The sequence below is a fragment of the Rhinatrema bivittatum genome, chromosome 8, assembly GCF_901001135.1.
Source record: "Rhinatrema bivittatum chromosome 8, aRhiBiv1.1, whole genome shotgun sequence".
NCBI lineage: Eukaryota > Metazoa > Chordata > Amphibia > Gymnophiona > Rhinatrematidae > Rhinatrema > Rhinatrema bivittatum.
In genome coordinates, this window is record NC_042622.1 from 103368015 (window position 1) to 103378667 (window position 10653).

Sequence of the window (10653 nt, forward strand, 5' to 3'; positions counted from 1 at the left end):
TTAATGGACTTCTCCTCCAAGAACTTATCCAAACCTTTTTTGAACCCAGCTACACTAACTGCACTAACCACATCCTCTGGCAACAAATTCCAGAGCTTAATTGTGCGTTGAGTGAAAAAGAATTTTCTCCGATTAGCCTTAAATGTGCTACTTGCTAACTTCATGGAATGCCCCCTAATCCTTCTATTATCCGAAAGTGTAAATAACCAATTCACATCTACTCATTCAAGAGCTCTCATGATCTTAAAGACCTCTCACATATCCCCACTCAGCGTCTCTTCTCCAAGCTGAATAGCCCTAAACTCTTCAGCCTTTCTTCATAGGGGAGCTGTTCCAACTCCCCAGTAATTAAAATGTTCTAATAATTCCCCAAAAAACAATAAAATATTCAAAACAGAACAAACATCAAATTACACCCAATAATTAAAATAAGGATTAAAAAATGTCTGCTCTCCATACCTGGGATCTTTTGATTTCCAGTCACCCTGACATTGTCGTGCATTGGGCGAGGTAGAGCCACAAAAACTTTTATCTTCACACACACACACGTACACATTTATTTATTTATTTATTTAGGGTTTTTATATACCGACATTCTCGATATACATATCAAATCAAGTCGGTTTCCATAGAACAAAACTGTCGCTGGTAAGGCGTTACATTAAACAATAAACGGAGTATTGAACAAAAAAATGTACGGCATTACATTAAACAATAAACAGAGAATTGAACAATAGAACGTAAATCAATAAATATTAAATATAAAATATAAAATAGACTACAAAATTTGTCAAATAACATGAATAAATGATACGGTTAACTGCAAATAATTGGTAGGTAAGGTTGAAATGTACTGGTTGGGGTATACAGGTGACAGTGAGCAATACTATTCACATACTATTCAATACTATTCACATACTATTCTCTCACACATTTCATCTCTCATATACATGCCTAAGCTCTCACACACACTCCCTCTCTCCCTCACAGACACACTGTGTGTGTGTGTGCATGCCTGTGAGAGCCTATATGACACATGAACACAAGCTCTAACACAGACACACATACACATGAACACAAGCTCTGACACAGAAACATGCACACAGGTTCACACACACCCCTTTCTCCAGGCTCCTTGCGCGGCCCTATCCATCCGCTTCTTCACTTTAGGCCATGGTGGAATGAGCTCCAAAACGGCCCCTCAGGCTTGACTTTCCTTCAGACCTGCTGGCCTTCTTGTCATTGAGGGGAGGGGGGGGGGGGCAGAAGGCTGTGAGTGCATGTGCGCGGCTAACAGAGAAAACTGGCACAGCCTTTCAGCTGGCGGCGGGTTGAGCTCCACTGGTGGCCCTGGGTCCTTTCCTGCTGCCCCCTGAGGTGTGCTGCCCCATACAAATGCACGGTGTGCACACCCGGTCGTGCCTGGCCTGATAAACCTCCTGAGAGTAGAATGCCAAGATGGGAATCCTGTCTTCAGACTGGCTCACAGGTGTGCATTTACCCTGAAGCAAGCAGAAAATTTATGAAGGTAAAGTAAAAGATGTGTTAACCTGGATTTTAAATTAGGAGAAATGTTTTATCCTCTGATTGGAGCCAGTTTCTGACAGAAGGGAGTCCTCTGGTATCTGGAAGGGTTGGGCTTTGATTATCTTTGCCTTTGCCATGAGTCTGAAGAAAGGGGGAAGAAAGCCTTGAGATTTTTGAGACATTCAGCAGGAGTCGGTGGAGTGAGTTGACTCTGAAGACTAGTTTTTTGGATTATAAAGTTAAGAGCTTTGGACTTACTGGAGTTTGATGATAAAAGTTTTTCCTACAAGGGGTTTTGCCTTTTTTCCAGCAAATTTGGATGCTGGAATTGCAACGGGGAAGGATTTTTGGCCATGGATGCTGGTGCAGGGGAGAAAAGAACTGTAAGTAGGAAAAGTGTGGATAATGAGACCATGGTTGTTCTTACTTTGATTTTTCTCATGCTGTTTCGGATCTTTATCATTCTTACCTGGATTTACATTTTTAAACTAAAGTAAATTTTTTATTGAATACCAATCTGGGACTCAAAGACACTTTGATTTCTTTTGGATCATTGGACAGCAAGTTAAAAGTGTGTTTATATTTTTCTTTATTGTCCATGGTGTCTCTTTTGGTCCCTCCTGAAGAACTCTTGCACCTAACAAAGAACAGTGGTTTGGGACTGCACGGACGACTCCACAGACATATCCACACTAAGGGCCAGGAAGTTAAGTTTTCCCCACCCCCATCCCTCCACCGGATGAACTCCGGCAGCGTAGCTCCCCAAATGCAACACATTGTCCTAACGGAGGTCCCACTACAAGAACTATTACCTCTGAAACCCTAAGAAGGAAGGACAACAAACCCAGAGGTAAATATTTAGCAACAACAGGAGACCTTAAGAATCCCCCAAAGGAGATTCAGGTTTTCAGCAATTAACAGAAAACACCTTAAAAACACAGATGGCCCAAACTACCTGGGCAATTTAAGTCACAAGTACCTGGTTTGATCCCAGGGGCAGATTGGCCTATCAGGAGATCGGGCTTCCCCCGGTGGGCCGGTCACTCCCATCACGTGTTTGTTTTTTTTAAAACAAGGATTCCCACCAAAGAAAACGAGAAGGGCTGCTGCGGCCCGAAAATATATCTACAACGTCGCGGCACAGCAGATGAAGCCGTGCTTGAAGTGAGGCCTGTGGGCTGCGTCACAACTCGTTCTGCTCTGCCTGAAGAGGACCTCTGAGCCGCGGCAAAACCCATCCTGTCGCGGCGTGAAGAGAGATCGGCATGCAGGGCCGGTGCGCCACCAGTCTGGGGGCAGCGATGTCTGACTCCTCATTCTTCTTCCTGACCGCACGGCCCGGGAGAGGAAGAGGTGGGTCCGCGTGGGCGGGAAGAAGAAGAGGCCACGCGTGAAAAAGAAAAGCGCCAGCCGTTGCAGAAAGAGGCAGCATTGGCTCCAAGTTCGCGCGGTGTCCAAGAAGCAGCAGTAACAGCTCTCCCGCCTCAGCCTCCACTTCCATGTAAGTGCATTCCCCGGGCTGTCGCAGGAAGAGGCATCAAGGGCCAGAGGAAAATCAATAGCGTCACCTCCCTCCCCCCGCCCTGCAGAAAACAGAGCAGCATCAGCCCCCATGGCCTCAAGAAAAATGAAGAGGTCCTCTGCCATGGGATCTGAAAGAGGAGGCTGCTGCTGTACTTCTACTGGGGAGGGGGGAGGAAGTGAATGAGTGAGAGCATATGGGTGTGTGTATCTGTGAGATTATGTGTGTGTGTGTGTGTGTGTATCTGTGAGATTGTGTGTGCGTTGCTGTGTGTGAGAGCATGTTTGTGTCTGTGTGTGTGAGAGCATGTTCTATGATTGAGCATGTGTGTTTACATGAGAGAGATTGGGAGGAACAACCCCTCACCTCTCCCCTGCTAATCCACAACAATCTCAGGGCATCTGGAAATCAAAAGATTCCAGGTGTGAACAACCAGGGATTTTTTTTTTATCCTTTTTAAGTTTTAAGTATTGCATAGTGTTTGAAATATTTTATTGGTCTGGAAAATTTATGAGTTTTCAATTATTAGATGTTGTTCTATTTGTCAGCTGTTTTGAAATATTTTTTTTATTAGTATGGTTTTACTTCTATTGATCATTTTATATTTACTGATTTTGATGTTTTTTCAGGTATTGTAATATTTCTGTTTTTCCGTTGTTGCACCGCATAATAGTCTGGCCTGTTGCAGTTAACAGTTCAGTTTTTGTCTGAATGCTTGTAATACTTTATGGTTACTTTATTCTGCATTTTTGTGAGGGTCTGTTTGTATTTTGCATCTGTGACTGAGTTGACGATTTCTGCTAGTGTGGAAGTCCTGTGTAGGGATCTGTAGCAGCTTGGCTTTTTCTGTTTACCTAATAGGGGGTGTATTGGCTTTCTAGGATCTGGTGTAATGATCATAGTGTTGCCTTTTCATAAGTAGGGTTGTTAGTGTTTGAGTGCTGGCAGTTATTGCAGTTTTTATATGAAGATTTATTATATTGAAATTGTAATCAAGTTTACTTGTGGCTTTCTGAGGGAAAAGCCCATATCCAACACACATTACAATAGACCTAACTGCTTTTCTGCACTATTGTTCAAATTGTAAAGTTTATTTTAATTGCACCCCTGTTTCTTGTGAACCTGCATGATGGGACTATCGTCTTGAATGTTGGTATATAAAAAAACTTAAATAAATAAATAAATAAATAAATAAATAAATTCCAAGGATCTTTTTTTCACTTTTTTGTAGGGTTTTTCAGCACTCCGTACAAGTATGTTGTAAGTAATATTTTTACCTCACAAGACGTTTATTTTGGAGATATTTTAGCCCAATTCCATCAGGTTCCAGAATTAACATGGCATGCTTTTAGGACCTGTTGACACATGTGCTGCAGGGAAAGTACATGAGTGCATCAGTTACCCCATGGGCTGGTTTTGAAAAAATCCCCCAGGCCTATATTTTCCTGCAATCCACCACTGGTGAATATATATGTAAAGTATAATGTTTGTGTAATTGGGTACCCATGGGCCAGTATGGAGAAAAATCCCCTGGGCCACTACTTTCCCACAATCCACCCCTGTTTGATCCCAAAAGATTGATGGATTCCATGCTACTTTTTCCAGGGATAAGCAATGGATTTCCCCAAGTCCACCTTAATAATGAGTTTATGGATTTTTCTTCCAGGAACTTGTACAAATCTTTGTTAAACCCAACTACACTAACAGCTGGGCAATGAATTTCAGAGTAATTATGTGTTGGGTAAAAAAAAATATTTTCTTTTTGTCTCAAATATATTACCTAGTAACTTAATTGCGTATCCTAGTTTTTGCATTTTTTTTTACACATTAAAAAATGTCTTTTTCCCCTTCATCCTGCTACACCAGGCCAGACATGTGGGAAGAATCCAAGCCAATATAAAATGGGAAGGAGGAAGATAGAGACATTCTCAGGACCCCAGCTCCAAAACGTGCAGTCTTCATAGCATGGCCATCTAATCAGAAGGAATTTGTAAAAGCATGCAGAGGACACTAAGATGCTATTTTAAAAACATTGACTAGATCCAAGGCTGAAGATTCTGCCCAGGAAGACACTTGAGCTCTTGTTGGATAAGAACATAAGAAGTTGCCATACTGGGTCAGACCAAGGGTCCATCAAGCCCAGCATCCTGTTTCCAACAGTGGCCAATCCAGGTTACAAGTACCTGGCAAGTACCCAAACATTAGGTAGATCCCATGCTGCTAATGTCAGTAATAGTTTCTATTCCCTAAGTCAACTTGATTAATAGCAGTTAATGGACTTATCCTCCAAGATCTTATCAAAATCTTTTTTAAACACAGCTACACTAATTGCACTAACCACATCCTCTGGCAACAAATTATAGAGCTTAATTGTGTGCTGAATGAAAAAAGAATTTTCTCTGTTTTGTTTTAAATGTGCTACTTGCTAACTTCATGGAGTACTCCCTAGTCCTTCAATTATCCGAAAGAGTAAATATCTGATTCACATTTACCCGTTCTAGACCTAACCTTTTTAGCCTTTCCTCATAGGGGAGCCATTCTATCCCCTTTATCATTGTGGTCGCCCTTCTTTGTATCTTTTTTTTTGAGATGTGGTGACCAGAATTGTACACTACTCTAGGTGCAGTCTCATCATGGAGCGCTACAGAGGCATTATGACATTTTCCATTTTATTCACCCTTCCCTTCCTAATAATTCCTAACATTCTGTTTGCTTTTCTGATTGCCACAGCATACTGAGCCAATGATTTTAATGTATTATCCACTATGATGCTTAGATCTTTTTCCTGGGTGGTAGCTCCTAATATGGAACCTAACATCGTGTAACTACAGTATGGGTTATTTTTCCCTATATGCATCCCCTTGCACTTGTCCACTTTAAACTTCATCTGCCATTTGGATGCCCAATCTTCCAGTCTCACAAGGTGCTCCTGCAAGTTATCACAATCCACTTGTGATTTAACTACTCTGAATAATTTTGTATCATCTGCAAATTTGATTACTTCATTTGGCATATTCCTTTCCAGGTCATTTATAAATATGTTGAAAAGCAACAGTCCAAGTTGAGATCCCTGAGGCACTCCACTGTTTACCTTTTTCCACTGAGAGAGCTGACCATTTAATCCTCTCTATTTCCTGTCTTTTAACCAGTCTGTAATCCACAAAGGGACATTGCCTCCTATCCCATGACTTTTTAGTTTTCTTAGAAGCCTCTCTTGTTAAACGCCTTCTGAAAATCCAAATACACTACATCTACCAGTTCACCTTTATCCACAATTTTTCTAATCCCTTCAAAAAAATGAAGCAGATTTGTGAGGCAAATATCTTCTGGAGCATAACAACATTTTAATTAGTAATCTGACTTAACTATCCTCTTAATCCACCTAGCAAAAGAAGCTTTGGATGTGGTCCTCCAAATAAACCAACCTGTTGGGCTTATGAAATGGAGCAGTGACTTTGAAATATCTCAGGAGAACATGACAAACATCCAGAAAACGGAGAGACCACTTTTAACAATGACAATCTTCACAAGAGAAGGCTGAAAGACAAATTATTTGAATTAAATGAAAAAGGGACTGGCCCAAAAAAAAAAAACAGAACAGGATCTTTTTGAGATAAAGCTTGTAGTACAGAAATACATCTGACTAACAAATGGCCACAAAAAAGATTGCTTTCAGGGAAAGACCCTTCAGCGAGTTGTGGCTTTAGTGACTCACATGGAAAGTCCACTATGGAACTGAGAATCAAATTAAAAATCCACTAAGGAACCAAAGATCTGAAGAGAGGACAACGTGCTTTATTCCTTGCAAGGCATGAGGTACTTCCAGGAGACAACCAATATCCCTTGAACCTTTCCTCTATAATAGGAAATCATTGCTACTTAAACCTTTAGACTATAAGGCCAGACCTTTGTATATACCCCTTTATAGGAAAGTTGTTAGAAATATCTGAGATTCACTACCTCTTGCAAGACATTTGAGATGCCAAACCTTTAGGAAACCCAGGGAAAGATAATTCTTTCGAGCCTTCAACAGATTTGAAATAATAGAGTACAAAAATCCCTTGTTGCACAATCGTGGCCTCACAAGAACCAGGTCCATAAGATAAATTGGAGCTAGATATTTCCAACAGAATTGGCTCCTTACTTAGGTGGCCTGCAGCCTCACAAGATCCAGGTACCAGGATCTTCCAGGTCAATCTGAAGTACCATTGAACAGTGGCACTTTATTTTTCTCAAGGACTTCCCTAATAGAAGCCAGTGAGGGAATATGTTAGAACAGCTCTCAGTCCAGCTATGGTTGCATCAAGGAGTCTATTCCTTCAGAAACGTATTCTTCACACTGACAGAAGAAAAGATGATTTGGAAGGGCCTCAGCTAAAGAATCTACCACAGGATATAAAATTGGAGGTGCAGCAAAAAGCATCCAGTCCCAATGGAGCAGGAGGTATGGGGCTTTGCGGGATAATGACAAAATGATGGCTGTACCCACTGAATGTGAGCCTGAACGTTTCTCAGCACAAGTCTCTGCTTCTGCCACACAAGGAGGAGAAGGCCCTGCCATTTCAGCCTGCCATACATAACCAGAAATCAAAACGACCCTTAAAATCCATGGCAGTTGTCTTACAATGGGGCAAAGAAAACCAAAATACAGCCAGCAGAACCACCAGCGCACTGGTGCCCACAACCCTATACTGTCAATCACTGTTAGCAATGGGTAAAGGGGTCCCCACAAAAGGTAGACAGCCTACAAGAAAAACTCCCTTCTCTTAGTGCTGGTAACTTAAACCTCACACTGCATCTCAGAGCTAAAAAAAAGTATCTTCTCTGAAGTACTGCCTTCTCATGCTGAAGCCTTTTTTTGCAGATGCAGGAGGCAAAGTAAATAGGAGAAAAGTGCGAGGTGAGGGGGGAGGAGAAGGAAGAATGGAGGAAGAGAAATTCTTCAGAACAGGATCCTCCAAACAAGAAGCTTTCTTCAATCCTACCTGGTCCCCTCTGGTCGTCATTTTAAAACACTTCTCAAATTGAAATCAAGCATATCATTTCTGCCATGAACAATGTCATTTGCCCTGTTAGTAATTGCTCCACTGCTTTGTTTAACGTGACCAATGAAACTGTTGCTCCTTTTCTTACTTCTTTTATCAATCTATCTCTAGAGCAAGGGTATGTTCCCACATCTCTCAAAAAAGCATGGTTCGCCCATTACTAAAAAAATCCAATCTTGACAGTTCAGATTTAAATAACTACAGGCCGATTTCTTCCTTACCCTTCATGGCTAAGGTTTTGGAATCTGTTGTTCTACGACAACTGAGTGAGTTTATTGAGGATAAGGATATTCTTGATCCTCATCAATTCGGGTTCAGGCACATTATGAGTACTGAACTGCTCTTGTTGTCAGTATTTTAAGGGTACAGAATTTTGTCAGGTGGCCACGACCACATCTGGGTTAAGCCCCACCCACTGACCCCCCTCTCAGCCATTCAGCATTAACTGCTGGTTTAAGCCCTGCTCCTTTGTTGACATATGTCATAGCCCAGGCCATTCTCTGCCCCTTTTTGATGACATCACTTCCTGTCATGTCCCGTGTGGCCCTCGTAGCGGGTGCAGAGTAGAACCGGAAATACGTTTTTCAAGATGGTGGCAAGCACCTGTAGACAGGCAATGACACACATCCAAGATGGTGGTTGATGTGCTGGGGTACCAGAAGGGGACAGGAAATTACATTACGACTGCACATGAGCAGTAAAACCAAAACGCGTTTCAATTACGCTGTTGTGAACCATGCTACAGGCAGCCATCATGGAATGACATCATACCTGCGCATGCTCAGATCTTTTGTTTACAAGGAGAGAGCATGAAGGGCAGCTATGTTGAAAGGAATGAGCATGCTCAGTAAGCAGCTGCAGGGGGGGGGGGGAGGGGTTTGAAAGGGTAGTCAATAGCAGTCATTAAAATCCTTCAGTTTTCTGTCAACTAAAAACAGAAAATCCTTTTGTTTTCTTTCTGCCAAAAGCATACATTTTTTTTGTGCAAGTGTTTTCTTTTTTGTTTTTATTAAACACAGTGCTGTTTGCAGGGTCAGTGTAAGGGATTGGGCACCCTAGGCACCTTCAGCCTTGTGCCGCCCCCAGCCAAAGCCCTGACTCTTCCTCCCCCCCCCAAAAGAAAACTTTCAAAATACCTGGTGGTCCAGTTGGGGGCCCGGGAGCGATCTGCTGCTCCCAGGGCCTTAGCTGCCACTAACCAAAATGGTGCCGGTGGCCTTTAGCCCCTACCATGTGACAGGGGCTACCGGTGCCATTGGTTGGCCCCTGTCATATGGTAGGGGCTAAAGGCCACCGGCGCCATTTTGCTTAGTGGAAGATGAGGCCCTGGGAGCGGCAGCTTGCTCCCGGGCCCTCCGCTGGACCACAAGGGGGGCGTCAGGAGGGTGGCACGGTGAGGCGGGGACTGGCAGAATTTTGAAAGGGCACTTTTGCCCTTTCAAAATTCTGCCGCCTGCCGCGGTGCCCTAGGCACAGGCCTAGCTTGCCTAGTGGTTCCTCCGGCCCTGGCTGTTTGAGAAAGAGAGAAAAGTCACTGGTTGTAAATTTCAACTCAGCAGAGAATTTCTTAGCAGAGAGAAAAACAACTTCTCCCACCCAACCCCACCCTCACTCTTTCTGTAGCAGGGAGATAAAGCAACTATTCCCCAAAACATATCACCCCCCCCCCCCTTCCATCGTACTCGCTGCAGTTAGCACAGTATTTGAGAAAAAGAAAGAAATGCATTTTTTTTAATCGCCTCTTTTTATTTTTTTTAAATGTTTGAAACTAAAAAAATACAGACCCAGCCAAGATTATAGTTTTTTGAGCAGTTGTATAATTATAAAAATGAGTAGAAGCCAGGATTTTTTTTGTTTTGTAAAAGCGAGTCAGTAAAAGAGATGGAACCAGCACACTGTGCACAAGCTCACGAGAAAAGATATTGTTTTTAAAAAGCAAAGTAAGCAAAATGTTTTAAGTATCTATAAAAAAAGAAACAGAAATGAGAGACCATGCACTTGACATACAGGGGCGGGCAGGCAGCCATCATGGAATGTGTGAGGAATCTTTGGAAAAAGAAATGCATCCTGAGTATTTACCATGGAAAACATCACCCCCCCCCCCCCCACCACATCCTCTGTTCTGGGAGCCCATTGCGATCTCTGTGCTTACCTTACACTTCTCCTGGTTCATTGCTGTTGCAAGTGCAAAAACAGCACATGCAAGACACTTTGATCGCCGGCAGATCTCCCCTCTTTTTTTTACTCCAGTCAGCAAAAATCCTTTGGTGACCTATAAGATAAAATGTTTACAAGATAAAGAAAGCTGCTCTAAAAACTAGTTCTCTTTCTGTCATAACACCCACAAAAATTAAAAAATATATACTCTCACCTCTGCTACCATGGCTGAACAATCTTCTTCAAGTTTGTTAAAGTAATCCATCATCTCGGCATCCGCCGCTATGTGGTACAGTTTCACGTCTGTACAATCTATACTGCTGTCATCTTTGTCTGTGTCTGCCGCTGTATCTGCGTTTTCTCTGTCCTCTTCATTATCATTCATTTCTTGAGAGTCAAACA

General features: G+C 42.4%; 1 long non-coding RNA gene across 1 annotated transcript; it reads left to right on the plus strand.

Annotated features, from left to right (window-relative positions):
- The first annotated feature begins 2710 nt into the window (after window positions 1-2710).
- LOC115096610 lies at window positions 2711-5106 on the plus strand. Its single transcript, XR_003858116.1, has 3 exons — window positions 2711-3028; window positions 4281-4309; window positions 4916-5106. It is a non-coding gene; the product is annotated as an uncharacterized LOC115096610 (long non-coding RNA).
- Window positions 5107-10653: the final 5547 nt, after the last annotated feature.